Source organism: Triturus cristatus, chromosome 7 (assembly GCF_964204655.1).
Source record: "Triturus cristatus chromosome 7, aTriCri1.1, whole genome shotgun sequence".
Lineage (NCBI taxonomy): Eukaryota > Metazoa > Chordata > Amphibia > Caudata > Salamandridae > Triturus > Triturus cristatus.
The window spans coordinates 776103845-776121588 of record NC_140590.1 but is presented as its reverse complement, the minus strand read 5'-3'; the positions used below and the strand labels follow the sequence as shown (position 1 = coordinate 776121588).

The window sequence follows — 17744 nt, the reverse complement described above, 5'->3', positions numbered from 1 at the left end:
AGAGTCTCCTGGCCTATCACATAGGACTCTTGCTCATCTTCAACAAGGGTCTCTGGGTCTTGCAAGTGTATGCGACATTGGTCTGTAACACTGGTCTTTAATACCTTAGGATGAGATCATACACTTATAACACCAAGCCCACCAACAAAGAAATGTCTTCAGCGACACCACACTTCTCAGCATGGCTTATACAAAGATTAGTTATTCAAACCCATCAATTAACACCATAATAATGGACAAAATAAAGGAACTTAAGATAGCCCAATAACTTTCCTTATTCTCTTCCAGCCATTCACACCTCAGCACAGATGTGCGCTTCAAAGCTACACAAGAGATAGAAGCACACTATGCAATAGACAATGACATTACAGAACAATATATGACTTTCAAGCCAAAGTTTGTTTTCAAAACCTACAAAACTCCCAAGACCCAGCTATTGTTATCTGAGCCACACGATCCAAACACTGAGCGGGCACCTGAAAACAGCCAACGTAATCTACTTGGCTTTTACTCAGGCTTCATTACTAACAATGATGATGTCCCCTATGATGTTGTTTCCTGACACGTTGGCAGCTGTTGAAATTGTCACTCTTGACACCCTTGTCAAATCTTCCTAGGAAGTGCCTTGACTCCATACCCGTGCACTGCAATGGTTCAGAACTGTCCATAGTGACAGGCAGCAATGAGTGAGATTGGACTGTTACAACTCAGAACCAGGTTCAGAGTGCTGAACAACTTAGCCTATATATTAATTAATTGAATACGCCAATGACTGAGAATCTTGAGAGCGGTGTTCATAGCTCAGTCAGTCAGACACCTATAATTGGCACAGCCCATCTGGCTTTGAACTTTTTCCCTTAAAGACTTTGCCATATTGTGATTCAGACCTGGACAGGAAACCCTTCTATACCATTTACTACCTCATACTGCCAGGCTCTGTATTCACAAGCTGGCCCATTGCCATACTCCACTGCTCCGAGATTTGTAGCGCTCGGAGGCCACCACTGGGTAGTTAGGAGTGCTCTATAAAAAAACTTCTAGAAATAATTAAATAGGTTTACTCTCTAAAAGCAGAAGAAACAGATATATTTCACATATCCATCTGTCTCTTGAAATGGGTAAGGCAAACACAAGGAGATGATGGACATAGTGCTGAAACTTTTCAGAAACTCACCCCCAGTCAGAGATCTGGGTTGAATCCATCATTGTTCTTTAGATCACTTTGCCACCCCAGTTCAGACACAGCTATATCCAAATCAGTCTTGACCCCGTGCCTCATGGGAACAGTCCAGCCCGAACTGCCAAGCCATGTCTTCCCTGGACCAGAAACAAGCACCCTGGGACCGGTTTCTGGCTAAAAGCCCTCATCAGCCAGGCTAGCTTGAATCCAGCGGCAAAGTAAGCAAGGGACCTACATCTGGGCATACCCTGCCAACTTAGGGCGAACAAAGCATACACAAGGAGATGATGGACGGAGTGCTTAAACTTTTCAGACTCTCAACCCCAGTCACAGATCTGGGTTTAATCCATCATCGTTCTTTAGCTCACTTCTGCCACCCCAGTTCAGACACAGATTTATGCAAATCAGTCTTGACCCTGTGCCTCATGGGAACAGTCCAGCCCGAACTGCCAAGCCATGTCTTCCCTGGACCAGAAACAAGCATCCTGGGACTGGTTTCGGGCTAATAGCCCTCATCAGCCAGGCTAGCTTGAATCCAGTGGCAAAGTGAGCAAGGAAGCCACGTCTGGACATACCCTGCCAACTACGGGCGAACAAAACAAACACAAGATGATGGACGGAGTGCTGAAACTTTTCAAACACTCAACCCAAGTCCCAGATTTGGATATAATTCATCATCGTTCTTAAGCTCACTTGGCCACCTTTTCAAGCTAGCCTGGCTGATGAAGGGTGTTACCCAGAAACCGGTCCCATGATGTTTTTTTCCGGTTCAGGGAAGATCCGACTTGGCAGTTTGGGCTGGACTATTCTCATGAGGCACAGGGTCAAGACTGATTTGCATATAGCTGGGTCTGAACTGAGGTGGTTAAGTGAGCTAATGAATGATGATGGATTCAACCCAGATCTGTGACTGGGGATGAGTGTCTGAAACGTTTCAGCACTCCGCCCATTATCTCCTTGTGTTTGCTTTCTTCAAATGGGTAGTCACTTTCTTTAAGGCAGAGGTCTCGAGTTTCCAAGGTCCATACATCAGTAGATCTTTCAGTCAAGGTTTTTATATATATTCTTGGAATTGTACTCCTGTTTTACAAATTACGAAATCAGGCACAGGAATCACAGAATGCAAAGAAACCTGCTGGACTGAATGAGTAACATATACGTGGACCTGGGAAATTTGAGGGGTGTAAGAGGGCTGGTGGGTCTGAAAGAGTAGACGGTAAACCATCAAATAAAGGCGTCATAGAGAGAGGTATTCGCTAAGTCACATTTTGCTTCCTTCTCTTATCCAACCTCAGCTACCATCAACAGATTAAAACACAGCCCCTTCTCGTTAAAGCAACCACCTTCTCCCATAACTGGTACCCCCATCTTAGGACATATCCCTCCTCCTGCTTCATGGATCCTCAACAGACAATCCATCTTCAATACAAAGGCGTACACTCCCAGCCAGATAACAACCTCAGCACATTCGCACAGGATGGTGTTACAAAGAATGCATTCACCCATGTAGGAACTCTCTACCCCGACACCCATAACCCCTAAATCCACATACCAACAAGTGGTAGTCACATGGAGGCTGGCGCACTCATGAGCTGTACCAGTGAATCCAGTTTTTTCAAAGTTCAAACCAGAGTTCTACACTGATCGCTTCTCCAAAGATAAAAGTATGTCAACCCAAGCTACTCAGACTAGGTCTTGAAATGTATTGAATGATATCCGACTACATCACTGGAATTACTAAAACGTGAATTCTTTCATAATTAATAAACATAAGCAACAGAGATGTTGGGCAGGGCAGGACCACAAACCCCAGGCACCCTGCAGCTGTTGGAGGCAGGAGAGGAGAAGAGTGCCTGTTGGGCACTTTAAAAAGCCCACATTTTCTCTGCAACACTGGAGGTGCCTAGGAGGGTGCCTGGGCCAATACCAGGCCCTTCTTTGCCCGTGATCTCCCGGAAGAGGCTGGGCTGGGCCACCCCTCATGGCTCCAAGATTCAATACCAACAAATGGTGAGTGCTTATTAGCCTGCCGTACTATATATTGTGTTTTTTATTCCAATGTTTATCGTAGGTACTTCATTAGATGAAATATGGGCAAACGTAAGCTACCAGGGGACAGAGTCAACATTATTGTTAAACCATCAGGGGGCACTACGCTGACTCGTTACTGGCCCGTGCTGTTGGAGTAATTTTCAAAGAAATCGACCTTATAGTGAGACATCTATCTTTAGACATTGGCGAGGGTCCTAACTTTTCTTTACCACATCAGCCATGGCACCATCCCCACGTGAGGAACGAAGACCATCTTGCAACATGTTGCCCATCACTCAATGTGCCCTAACTGCAAGCTCACACATTATCAACTGGTTTACTTAACAACTCAGTGACGCAACGCAAGTGACTGTGGTCCTTTGACAAAAGGAAGCTCAAAACCAAACAAGCAGATACTTCTAGCGCCCAATGAAATACAGTAAGGAACACTGTGTCTACCACCCTGCTGTCCAGCCTGTCCTTCTCATCTGCAAATGGAACCCCAAACGAAAACCAAAATATTGACTGTATTTTGGAGAATATGTAATCTATTGTTGTACATGTGTTACTCCGCTGGTGGAAAGACTGCAAAGTCTGGATGAAGATATTCTGAAACTAACTAAACTCCATACAAACCCTAAGGCTCATCCTGATTCTACCAACTCAGCTTTCTATAGTTTGGAAAGACCTTTTGCTATGAGTTCCACTCCCAATTTGGGTATACATCCATCCTATGGAGATAAGGTTGTCACTGAGGCTCAACCCTCCTCCACACAAGCTGATGGAGTTTTGCCTTCTTGTAATGGAGGTAGGGGTCTGCTGGGTGAGCCAAAGGTCCAAATGTCTTACCAGTCCAGGGTACTGAATGTCAGGTTCAGTCCATTCTGAATCAATCATATTTTAAATCCCCCACCCTGAAGTTGCCCCTATGTAGCCATCATGACATTTCTACCATATTTGAACTCCTTCAAGGAGGAATTCACCTCTCAGCTCAAAAACAAAGTATGTCACTAGCTGACCCACAATTCTGACTTTAATATAAATGAATATAATGATATTTTGTTTGCGAGTAGGGTTGGGTGAGTCGGTCCTTCGACTAAACAATTGAGAGGGGCTTGTATTGTGAGTAATTGTAAAAACTTGGGTCTGGCTCACCTCTCAATTCAATGTGGTGCCAGGAGGCATTTGCAGGACACTGAAATTAAGATTGTTCCTTTAGGCTTTTTCTAAACATTTTCAGCTAAGGATGGGGGCTGGGCACAGGAACCCACCTCCCAGGGCAGATGAGTTAGCCAGACCCATTGTTCCTATTACAAACAGATGTCTTCCCCTGTCGTATTTGGCCTCCAACGATGACGCCTAGAGGCTCCAATTGTCTCCACAGATGTAGTTACACACAAGTGGTCAGTTTTCCCACTAGGCACCGGGCCAGGGAACAAGGAACACTTGCAAGCATGGTCAGTTGGAATGCTGCGGGTATCAGGGATAAGCAGCAGGATCCAATGGTGTTGCAAGAAACCTGGGCTCTTGATGAACTTACATGGGATGGGACCTGCCACGGCCGCCTTGGATCAGAAAGTGCGGGGAGGTTCGGCTAATATGGTATGGATTTCAAAGCTTCTAAAATTTGTCCCCAACACCCCAGACCACAGTGGGATTTAGGTTGTGTAGGTTGTGTCACTGAATGCATTTAATTTCTTCCTTATTAACTTTTATTATTCAGTATATGAACTGGGATGCCAGATACGGACACTTTGTCAGGTTTTATCAATTATGAACGCCAGATTGTCTAACTTCTGTAACGATTTTTATATAATAGTTTACTGTAACTTTATTGCCAAAAAGGGTCAGACCCTTTTATGTTGTATGATATGCCCACCTACGGTACATTGACTGATTAGAGGGATTGGAAACTGTATAAGGTCCTGTGTAAATCAGTTTTTTTCAGTGTGGTAGAAATAGCAGGTAACCCCCTTAACCAGCAGCCTCCTTTTGTTGACTAGGGTCGCAGTTCCATGATCGATTAGGTTTTTCTTTCTAGAAACCTGGAATGTTTTGTTTACTCGGGGTGCGGTTCAAAGAAACTTGTAATAGAGATCATAACCCCATTGGATGTTCTGTGAGCCTACCTGTTTCCCCTGCCCCTTGTCACTCCTGGTATAACCGGCCTTTCCTAGAATGATAAGGTTTAAGACTAAGGTGGAGGAGAATTGACATCCCAACCCTGACGTACCGTGTAATAGCAGCAAAATGGGCCATGCTAGCTGATTGCCTTTAAACTACAAATTCTCTGGCCACTGATATCTTAGAAGCCTTTTTCAGCATAAATACTTCCACTAGAGCAATCATGCTAAATCTTTCTGGGTCGAGGGGGACACGTACACTGGGTTGGTTCAACTGAGAGTGTAGAGCTACCAATCGCAGGCTTCGAGAACCTCTGAATATTAGGGCCAGAGATCAGCAAAGTATCATGGTTGCAAGGCTAGAATTCAAAAAAGCCATTAAGAATAGGAAACTTGAAATAAAGGAGGAAAGATGGGAATGCCCAGCTATGGGCCCCACTTATCACTATTGTTTTAAATGCTGTCGCCTCTGTTAAAATTTCAGAAGGGTAACAGACAGGATCCCTGTTGTTACAGACCTATATCGCTGGTAGACTTTAGTGTCAAAATGGTTGGGCGTGTCATCCTAAATTGAATTGAGGCCTGGGTGTAGCAGAATGATGTTCTTTCCCAGTGCAAGATGATTTTGGGGAAGGCTTGGGAACTTTAGAACAATAATTAAATCTCAATCTTATCTTCAGGAAGAATGTGACAGCAAAGAAAGGGGCACTTTACTTAGCCTTGGATCTAAGTAGCACATTTGAACTGGCTAACCGGTCCATATTTTGGGGCATTTTATCCCGTATTGATATGCCTTCTCCTTTGGTCAATTTTGTGCGTGCTTTGCTCACGGGGTCAGAGCCTCTGTTAGGTATTGTATCCAAGGGGAATGTACTGAATTTTTTTATATCTCTCAATGAGTTCGGCAAGGCTGTGTCCAGGCCACTATTTTATTTTTATTATATATAAATGTTCATAGTCCCTTTTTAATTTCTAATGGGAAGGATATGCCTAAAGTGAACTCTGCTTTCATTCTGGCTCTCCTGTGTGTCCATGATGCTGTCCTGCGCTCCCACACCCCCAGTGGACTTAGGGGCCTTGTTAGTGTCTTTGTTAGGTTTATAGAGGGATTAGACCAAGATACCAACATCTCCGAGACACAGTTTTTGGTGTGTGGAAGGCAGACTTGTAAAACCAGGCCAATCTCCATCAAGGGTAAAATAACTGTGATGGTCAGTGAGTTCCCTATTTGGGCACGTTTGATTTGTGGGATTGCTGGACACCTTGCCTCCCTAATCACTGTTTGTATTTCAATCAGTCTTGTGGGTCATTGTTCAGGTTTGCCTCCAGCGTTGATAGTAAACCATTCCTGCCCCTGTTGGAAGTGTATGAACCGAAGTGTCTGCCCCTTCTGACTTTTGGGGCAGCCACGTGAGGATACCGTGAGGGTATAACACTGCAGCAAGAGCAGAGCCGGTTCAGCGGACAGCTGTCGGGACTAGGCCCGGGTACCCCTAATGTCGTCATGCATGAAGAACTGAACCTGGCATGTGTGGAAAACACATTTAGATGCGCTCCTCTGCTTCAACGGATGGCAGTTTGGAGCAATCAGCACACTGTTTCTAATTGTGATGTGATCTTGAAGTTTTTAAAATCAGAGCACGGTCATAAGAGCCCGGTGCTTGACTATGCAAGGGGGGGTGCGGATCCATCGGGAGGACCTGAGCTGTATATCCCCCCTCAAGCGCTGAGTAAGGGGTAAGCACGCGAATGCCAGGGCGTTGTTTGCACAAGTGCCGCAGAATCTAGAGAGAGGGAGGCCCAGGTAAAATCAACACTGAGAGGCCACTTGGTTATTAAAACCAGTGATGGCCCTGAGCCTTAACTTTCACGTGTGAGGAATCCATGGGAAAGCTCCCAGTTAACTACATTTCGAATAGGCTCAATCAGAACCCACCTCTGTTTCCCAGCTGGCCAGCATGACCCAAATCTTTCTGCCTATGTGATCATGCACCTTTTGCATCTATTTTTTAACATTAATATTTATTGTTAAATGTATGTTTTATTCTTTTATGATTCTTTTTTAATAATCAAATACAGATTTACAATCAATCAATGGAAAGCTGGAATGTTTAATAATCAAAAACAATGACGTGTTAACAACTGTAAATACATTATATTTAACAAGATAAGTCATTTGAGAAAATCGGAGTTCATGTGTCAAAAGACTGAGTAGTTGGGAACGAAGTGTGAGTTCTTAACACTGGACATAATTGTTACGAAAAGGGGCGCGTGCCTGCCACCCTCAGCGAGACCTAAACAAGCTGTGATGGCTGAGTCACGTCCAATGCCCTATCGCTGGCCTGCGTCCTGGCATCGCACTACAGGAAAATAACCGCTGAACCGATATATACTCGCCCACAAACCTCGACAATTTAGCACGCACAAAACCAAATACCAAAAGGGCTGGAAGACTGCCTCCATCTGCAGAGTTAAGGTCGTGCATCACAACCGATCTTAGCTTCCTGTCCTTTTAAAGGGGAGGGGGGAGCTTGGAACATTCCAGGTCACATAACAAAAATTAGCAGAAAAAAACAAGACATACGAAAAGGTAACTAGGGTACGTTGCTCCGTACCGAGGGCAAGACAAGCACCGTTGCCTAGAGTAAAATATAGGAACGCGATAAAGACAACACAGAATAACGCAAGCATCTTCTTTCACCCTTCTGCAAATGGCGCACCGGGCCCTGGTGCTCAAAGTACACATTTTCATACTCGGACATGAAGCGCACCTTTCTGTGCACAGGTGAGCGTGTCCTATGTGAAGCTCAGCGGCCAGCGACTGTGTAAGATTGTGTATACACTTTCTATGAAGGTGAGTGTCTAAGGGAGTGCCGGCATACCCTCAAATGCGTCACAGGTCGCGTCACCATCCGCAGGCCCCGCCCACCGATAGGCGTCACACTCTGGGCCTGTGTTCAAGGAATGCCTGAGGAGGTGTCTTCCACCTGTCGGCCTTTCGAGCGGGGGGGGGGGCGCGCAAGGAAGGGGTGTACAGCAGTTCTATGGTGCTAAATTATAGACAGGATTGGGGGGAGGGGGGCTGCGGCTCCCGGTTCCTCTGGGGGGGGGGGGGGGGGGGGGCTAGTAATGACGAGGAAGAGCGGAGGGGGTCTTATCAAAATGGCTGGATGCGAAATGCAGCAGAGTGGCCTCAGTGCAACACCCTTGAGAAACACCTCGGCAGCAGCCGCGGCAATCACACGACCCCACAGACAACATTGTCAACATCTAGTCAATGAAATAATGTGGGCCCCCCTCAGCTCGTTCAAAGTATACATCAGCTTTAAGGGCTGGTGGCCTTTACAACTCAAATTTGTACTGACGGTAAAAGACGTATCTGGCCCGTATGGCCACCGCCATTGCACAAACAATAGGGCACCATTGTACCATTTCATAAAGTAAGCACTCGCTATGGGTGCCTCTCCTATCCCATTTAAAAAATATATAATTCGCACCAGGATGGCATGTTACGTTTACTTTTATAAAATGCTCCCCCTTCTGTTACGTCTTGTGGACTCTTCGTGTTAGCTCCCAGCCATCCCGGGAGTAGGATGTCTGCGTGGAGGTAAGAGGGTAGAAAGGGGGTACCGAGGCATATAGGGACCAAGTGATATGGTGCCCCAACCCCCGACCATACGCTACCCTCGGCATCATCCTCTACCCATGCAGTAATCCGGAGTCCGCAAAGCTCTCCTCACATAAGAGCAGAAATGAATGAATAGCGCTGCAGTCTGAGGAGAGCGTTTCCTCTCATAATGACCCCCCCCCCCCCCCCCCACGCCTCGGGTCCGAGACCTCTGTCCTAGGTACCTGTGACCGGCCCGGCCACGGCCAGTCGATTATCAACGGAACTCCCACCCACCTCACACACCATCTTTACCCCGCCGCCGGTACCTCCGCTCGGCCCGGTTCAACTGCTCTCACTACCCCCCGCCCCCCCCCCCCTACCGCCGTGTCCAATCTCCCCACTAAGAGTTTGATGCTAATGATATTGGTCCGGTCCGCTGGGTTCACGCTGCTTCCTCAGTGACATACTGGGCTCGCACGCACGCACCCACAGTGCGGTACCGCCGGTGTCCGGTCCGCTCCCTCAGACCACACTAGCTCCTGACACACGACACAGGGCCCCACTCGTGGCCCCGCCTATATGTGCTCCGTTTAACCCGGTACGTTCGGTTCGGTGTCCCCATCTCCCGCCCCAATACACCCCCGCGGTCCACACCCGACCCGGCAGCAGTGTCTGGTCCGGATCCACGGCCCAGGCGCCCTCGGCCCTCCATACCTGTTTCCGACCCGGTTCGGTTCGTCCAGATTAAGCAGTCCTCACTCCCTCAGCCTCCAGCTCCGGGTCTGACTCTATTTAAATGAACAGCATCCTCTGCAGACACGCCACATGGGCTGACAGCTCCCTCCTCAGGGCCGACCAATGGGAGGGAGGCAGGGAGGAGGAGGGGGAGAGGGCCTGGAGACAGGAGGAGGAAGGGAGAAAGAGGTAAAGAAAAAGGGAGGGTGCGAGAGCAAGAGAAGAGAAAATTGGCAAACTAGTAAAAGACTGAAGAAAGAAGTACAGGGAGAAGCGGTGGAAGGTCCAGGAAAGATAAGGAAAGAGGGAAAGAGTTGAAGGGGAGGTTATGACTGAGTGTGTATAGGTATAGGAGAGAAGAGTGAAGAGAGATGAAAGATAGAGAGGTTCAGTCAGAGGGAGTGTAGGCATGGGATGGGAGAGATGAAGAAACAGATGAGAAGAACATGGGAATTTAGGGGGGATGGGTGAGAGAAGGAAGGGAGGAAGGATATTTGGAAAAGATACATTAAGAGAGGGTGGCCGAATGAAAAATGAATGAGTCAGCAAAGGATGAAAAGAAAGAGAAAAGAAAGCAAAGTAGGAGAAAAGAGAAGTAGGAAAAAGCCAGGAAAACAAAGATGGAGGCTGAACTAAGAGGCCATGTGTTCTGTGCAGCAGCACACATTGGACTCTGTGTTTACTCAGGACTGGCACAAAATAAGAGAAGATTTAGTTTTTTAGGTTTTGTTGTAAAAGGAAAATGTATTGTTTACCCAATTACGCTGATTGTTTTAGAATACTCTTCTGTCTTCTATCAAGCACTGATGTGAGGTACATTATCATATACTGATTATTACACTAAGCTGCTAATGTTTAGTATGGACCCAAACTTATGGCACTTGCTTTGGTAGAGGTCTTTTGGGTCTCTGTTGTTGCCCATGAGCCAATTGGTTTTATTGTTGAGAACCTCAGTCGTCTTGCTCATTAGGGTAAATGACAATATCCACTTATGTAAGGGAAAATCTAAGACCTGCTATGGAGGCTTTCGATAATCTTTAATGGTTTGAGAAATGAATTTTCCTTATGTTTTATTAAATTTTACATAATAGTGTGCATGTACATTTTTTATGTGGACCTCATTGGAGATCCAAATCTTTAATAAATATTGAATTTAATTGACTGGCATCACGTTTTGCTAGCCTCATAACCAGCATCAACCTCAATAAGCACTGCTAAAGCCAATGGGCTTGGCGCTGGCTGCCCGGCCTTTAGCTTTGTCAGTGTTGTTCCTCTATGACCTTTATAAAACTTCATTTTTGGAGAGATGCCAGGCCCTTGCTAATATATGTTTAAAAAAATGGTTAAAACTAAAAACATTATTTTGTCTCAGAAAACCACTTTTCCATAATAGTCCCTGGTTTCCAAACTAGGAGCATGGGAAGCTGAGCTCCTAGCACTAATGGTGACCTTTTACGGAGGAAGTCACCCCTTCACCTCTAAAGGGGATCCCGCCTAGAGGGGAGCAGTAACAAGGTGGTACGAGACGTCCCATATATAATAAAATGTGAAAATATATCTGACCTGAAATAAGATTTAGCATTTTGTGACTTTATAGATATTGTATGTTGGGACAATAACATCACAGCTAATGTGGTTGTGGGATGAACAATATATCTAGAATAGTGGGCTTCATTCTTCAATATATATACAATTCCAACTCTAAGATGCCAACCAGCACGTGGTAGATTGACGAAATCTAAAATAATTTGCCTCACCAACATGAGTGGTCTCACAGACCAAATACTTGGGTGCACATAAACGTACCGATGCACTACTTCAAGATACTGTACATGCAATAACCAACTAGTGAAATCTACACAATTATCTGCAGATCATCCCAGAGGTGCTTTCAGATTTTCAAAGATTTGCAGTGAGCAATTGAAAGATTCGGGAGACACAACTGCAGTTTTAGCAGCACTTATGCTGAATTAAAAATGAGCATCCCGAGTTATCAAACGTACAGAAAGTACTGGTGCACAGTGAAATGGCCCCTTTATATATTGCATCAAGAACAAGGCATGGAGGCACGCTCCAATATCCAAAACTGAAACCGACTCTTCAACTACAACAAAGCAAGGGCCTGGTGAATTAAATGAAGGATTTTAATATGTGTGTTTCATTTCTCAAATTGTGGGGCATTTGTTGCCCTCTGGATCGCATTCTGCACTATCACAAATTAAGATTGGCTTTTCCTATTTGAAATGTATGAATTCTATTCAGTGGTTTCAGTGTATTTATCTCACTTGAAAAATGTTCACACAAAAATCCTTCCATCTACGGATATTTTGTTCACATGTTCTTTCCACATGTACCTAATTTATATTATTTTTATTGAAACGGAAGTTGGGAAGTGTGCGTTTTTAGTCAAGTTTACAGTTTTCGTTTATGTTTACCTTTCTATTGTTTTTATTTTTTGTTTTCACAGCTCATTTCACTGTCACACCCTTCGATGCCTCTTCTTGTAAAGTCGTTAGTGTAAAGGTCTCATGATATCCCTTCATGGTGTGGCAGCACTTGCAGTTGCAGAGATATTTTTAAATATCGCTTATCGAATCACTGGGTGAAAAAATGTTACGTGTCTCGATCCCACTAAAAACGCTTGGACACATTGGGTAGAGTCGAGCCCCTCGATAATTCACAGGAACTGAACACATGCCCCCTCCTTGGACCCTGGTGCGTACCAAGTCAGCAAATCACGATGCATCAGTATGAATGCAGCAGCATCACGCCGAAGGCAGCCATCGCGAGCAGCTGCCCTGGGCTGCAGCATTACCCAGCATTCACTGGGGCCCAAGAAAAGGACGCTGCACGAGGCGTGCAATCATGTACTGCCTGCTTGGCAATATCCATCAGCACAGAACTACGGTCAGATCAATACTGTAAGAGGAAGACGATAAGTGTGAGTAATTAACGTCTGTAAGATTACATTGCGGGCCATAAAAGCTCCCTTCCATGTTTCAACAGCACGGTTATTTTGGAGTTTGATGAAAGTGACACTGCTGGTCATTTTGGGTGGTGTTGACATATTACCTCCCAAGCACACTGGAGGGTGGAGTAACACATTCTATGCCGCCTGCTGATAAATGGCTATTCAGGCACCGACTCCATACCTTCGTATAAGTACAGAAATGCACTGGACCCTAATAGAAAAGTACCCAAGACCCCCACATGAGCTTGGCATGAGCAGAGAGGCAGACATTTACATGAGCAGTGAGAAACGGACACTGACATGAGCTTACAGGACACTGACATGATCGGTGTTGAGCACGGCTGTTAAGACACTGCAACATTGATGGATGGACGTGGCGCAAAGTGATTGAGTCACTCTGGGCCACATTATTTTCCATGGTTTTTTTTTAGCTTATTCGTGCCATTATATACCAGACACCATCCATATACATGTAAAAGGATGATTTAGAGTTTGGCGGGAGGGGGGATCCCAAATGTCGGCGTTCCTGTGTGACACCAAACCAGCAGTTCCCCTCCGCATGTGGAGCAGAACAGTTGTTTGACTGCAGGTGGTGGCGACTTGTCCATCACAGGGCCACCGCCGTTCGGGCACTGGTAGCCTGCCCTACTTAGAGTCATCTTGTAGATAAATATTTTGCAAGCCTGAGTAATCGGAGCATAGAAAAGAAACAAAGGCCCACTTGTGCAGGGAGAAAACTCCCTTTGCATCAGGGTCATTTTTTTGTCTTTAACAGACATACGAAAATATAAATAGTCAGTGGGTGAAATAAAATATGATGCCCGCACCACACCCATCATTCAGCTCTGCCATAAGCTTACCCGCCTAATCAGTGGACGCACCTTCAGCAGACAGCTAGATCCCTGCCGGCCCGGCCGGACTGAGATCTTTACTCATGGCAGGCGGTCTTCCACCACAGTGATGGAGAGGAAGGCCTCAACTAACTGAGTGTGCCAGCAGACTGCCCACCAGACACGTGCTCACCCGATTAAACTAGGCCAGCCCCAAAAGTGACAGCTAAAACAATGGAATGGAATGCATCCAGAGTTACTGCCACTGATTGAAATCGACTCAAGCACTTCACTCATCACATTTGTGCTACGCGAGCCACCCCAAGTGGTGTGGGTGTCCCGAGACGAGTCCCAGAGTCGCCGCCATACAAACATGAGCTCTATCCCAGAGACAGAAACCTAAGGAGGCCAACACATGCGAAGCTGCTTGTGTTTATCTCCAGGATTGTGTATTTTTGAGGGGGGGGGGTGGGCTGCTTTACATCTGGTTCTTCTGTAACGGTGCAGTGTGAAGATGTGCTGTGCCCATTGTCTTTAGCAAGGGGTCACATCGATTCAGGCTTCTCCAGCCATCACTTCTGAACTCTCTAAGAAGAGCAGAAAGACTGATGGTGACATGAGCAGCGAGAGAGAGACACAGGTGACAAAGGAAGGAGAGAACAACTGAGCAGAACAGCCAGTGGAGCCCGAGTAGAGTCAGACAAGAACCTGATCACACAGGATGAAATGTTTAGAAGTGTTCACAAACATGAGCACAGCGTCCCACACAGAGCATCACACCCTGACACGAGCGGCAGAATGGCCAGTTCAGCAAGTGACGAGCAATACACCTCGAAACCCCACACACGCGTTCTGTGGAGCTGCCCCAAACTCTGGACCGTTCTACCAGTCGCTGTGAGGAAAGCTCCTACTCTGAGTCTCAACATATCCCAGAATAGACTGAAACCCTTCGCTGTACAGTGCATAGCTAGACTGGATGCAAGGCCCTGGGACACTCGCTGCCCACAGGCCGCCAGGAGACGGGCCTTTCGCTCCTGTTGACGGGTTTGTAATTTGGCTCACACTAACTTCCACTGCCATCCATATCTCGCCAATGGGCGATGCTTCGTCTGTGTACTTTATAACAAGTTTGCGGGAGTTAAAAGAAAAACACAGCAACATAGATACCTACATGAGCGGAGACAAGAGAGACTCTGAGCTCAGAGACAGTCACAATTAGAGATAACAGAACCAGAGCTCTTTACTGGGCAGGCACCGACATAATCACCAGACAGACAGGCTCAAAAGCATAAGGATCAAAGCACACACGCATGCTTCTCTGCACCTACAGGTTCAGATTATCCAACAGTGTAATTTGCGTAAATGTGAACTCGATAGATTTCCCACAATTCAACTGTATCCCCGCGAGGAGACAACGAGCACAAGCCCGATCCTACTTCCTGCTTTCAGCGTTGTGTGAGCGGCGTGTTTCGTGTGTCTAAGCGGCGTCGGCCTCTGTAATTTTCGACCATCCTGCACTGCAGCAGCACTTGTGCAGAGCTGGAGATTTATACAGCAGGCACAGACCCACCGGATGGGTCCTGTAGTCTATTTCTTTCCTCAACACCGGCAGGTACCTGCCTCCTGTCCACGGGGGGTTGTGGACGGGAACAGGTCTCCGCGCGGGGCAGGGCCGGATGAGGGGTGTTCCCAGCCCAGCCATCAGAGATGTGTGGGAGTTGCTAGGAGATAGGGTGATGTGGTGACTCTACCAAGGGGGCGGCCCTAACGAGGAAGTGAGGCGGCTGGTGATGCAACTGGAGAGCCCGTGAATGAGGCTTATTGGCGGTCGTTCACCTCCCCGAGGAGACATGGGCAGGGTTACTAGAGTTCACAGCTTCGCGCTGAACTTGGACGAGCAGCGATCAGCCGTTCGCTGCGCGAGCCGCCCAGCCTGGCAGAGCCGCATTGTCTAGAAAGGCCTCCGTGACTGGAAGGCCGCATTCTTCGTGCCTGGGAGCGCTAGCGGCATTGAGCGCTTTACCAGCAACGCAATCAGCATACCGTGTGCTGGGAGGGTCTTCATCTCTCGTAGGACTCAAGTCCCCCGTAGAGCTGCGCCGCTCGGCAGTGCTATGTTTGTAAAAAAAAATGCCAGGGCTCTCTTCACGACATATTGTTCCCTGCCATGTTGCCGATGATAGTAACATAACAACTACTAACCATCACACTCCTACAAGTGTGACAATTCGGACTATGTCTAGCCCCCAAAGCTATAAGAATGGCTTGGGTGGCAGATAATAGTAATTTATGTATATTTAATGAATAGTTGACTGTTGTAGTGATAGCTCTAAATGAGCCCGACAGCGCCACCTGGTGGCAGGCTGTCACAAGCGCCGTTGTTGATGATTAGGGCCGGAACCGAACACCGGAAACCAGCGGCTCAAATTAAGACTGCTTGGGAGAGGCCTACAACTGGGAGACCTTTCCAACCTGATGACATTTTCCAAACTAACAGAGTATCCGCCCCTACATGTGAGAGCCGCTGCCCGGGAGAGCTCTCTTTATCTGTAATAGCCTTCCTATAAAGGAGAGCACAGGAGCACCGTTGGCTGGGAGAACGTGGCTGCCACAGAGAGTCCCATTGCCCTAATTGAAGAGACATCATCCTACCTAAAGGAGCATCCCCTACCCGGGAGCGCTGCCCCTTTAGCAGATGTCTGTCTGGCCGGGGATAGACTCCTATCCCTGAGTCCACCTGTATGGAGACCCCCATAATACCATAGAGAGCATCTTTTCTTGATAAAATCCCCTCTCCTGCTTGAGACAGCTGCCCTGCCTAGGAGGTCACCCCAGGGTAATACCTCCAATTCAGAGTTTTCGACCTGGAAATAAGATCTAACTTGCAGGATCGTTTCGAACACAACGTATATTGCATCTTTTGCCTTTTTTCCCTGCGCCTTTTATTCCCAATAAATTGCTGTAGGTTTGATCTGCCGAACTCTATCAGGTGGAAACTGCAAAGGTTTAATAATCATCACACATCTCGCAATTGTGGAGTTTGCACAGGGATTGTAATTTAGTCGTTAACTTGTAACGAGGTCCTTATTTTTCCAAATCTCCCTTTTATCTGTTCCCACTTGTCGACGTGTACGGAGCTTCCCTACTTGGGAATGCTGCCCCATGTGTGCCAGTGTGCCGCTTGGAAGAAATCCCCCTGGCGGGAAAGCTACCATATCTGGGGGAATGCCGGCGCAGTTTACAGTGTGCTTGAACACAGGGTGTGCTCTACAGGGGTAGCCATCTCCTGTCACCCCTCATGCCGCGTTACAACAAACAAATGATGAACGGAATGCTGACAATGCAGACATTCTCCCCCAGTCAAGAGATCTGGGTTAAATCCATCGTTCTTTTGCCCACTACGCCACCCCAGTTCAGACATGGCCATATGCAAATCAGTCTTGACCCTGTGCCTCATGGGAACAGTCCAGCCCGAACTGCCAAGCCATGTCTTCCCTGGACCGGAATCAAGCATCCTAGGACCGGTTTCTGGCTATCAGCCGTCATCAGCCAGGATAGCTTGACTCCAGTGGCGTAGTGAGCACGGGTCCCACGTCTGGGAATACCCATCCCACTTAGGGCGAAAAGCGTTACAACAAACAAATGATGAACGGAATGCTGACAATGCAGACATTCTCCCCCAGTCAAGAGATCTGGGTTAATTCATCGTTCTTTTGCCCACTACGCCACCCCAGTTCAGACATGGCCATATGCAAATCAGTCTTGACCCTGTGCCTCATGGGAACAGTCCAGCCCGAACTGCCAAGCCATGTCTTCCCTGGACCGGAATCAAGCATCCTAGGACCGGTTTCTGGCTATCAGCCGTCATCAGCCAGGATAGCTTGACTCCAGTGGCGTAGTGAGCACGGGTCCCACGTCTGGGAATACCCATCCCACTTAGGGCGAAAAGCGTTACAACAAACAAATGATGAACGGAATGCTGACAATGCAGACATTCTCCCCCAGTCAAGAGATCTGGGTTAAATCCATCGTTCTTTTGCCCACTACGCCACCCCAGTTCAGACATGGCCATATGCAAATCAGTCTTGACCCTGTGCCTCATGGGAACAGTCCAGCCCGAACTGCCAAGCCATGTCTTCCCTGGACCGGAATCAAGCATCCTAGGACCGGTTTCTGGCTATCAGCCGTCATCAGCCAGGATAGCTTGACTCCAGTGGCGTAGTGAGCACGGGTCCCACGTCTGGGAATACCCATCCCACTTAGG

General features: G+C 47.1%; 1 protein-coding gene across 1 annotated transcript in view; it reads right to left on the bottom strand.

Moving 5' to 3' along the window:
• The window catches only part of FASN (fatty acid synthase), a 180040-nt gene extending 170244 nt beyond the window's left edge, over positions 1–9796 (bottom strand). The window contains exon 1 of the mRNA XM_085617568.1: positions 9659–9796. The gene's annotated coding sequence lies outside the window, so the exon portion shown is untranslated. The remainder of the gene's footprint in view (positions 1–9658) is intronic.
• Positions 9797–17744: the final 7948 nt, after the last annotated feature.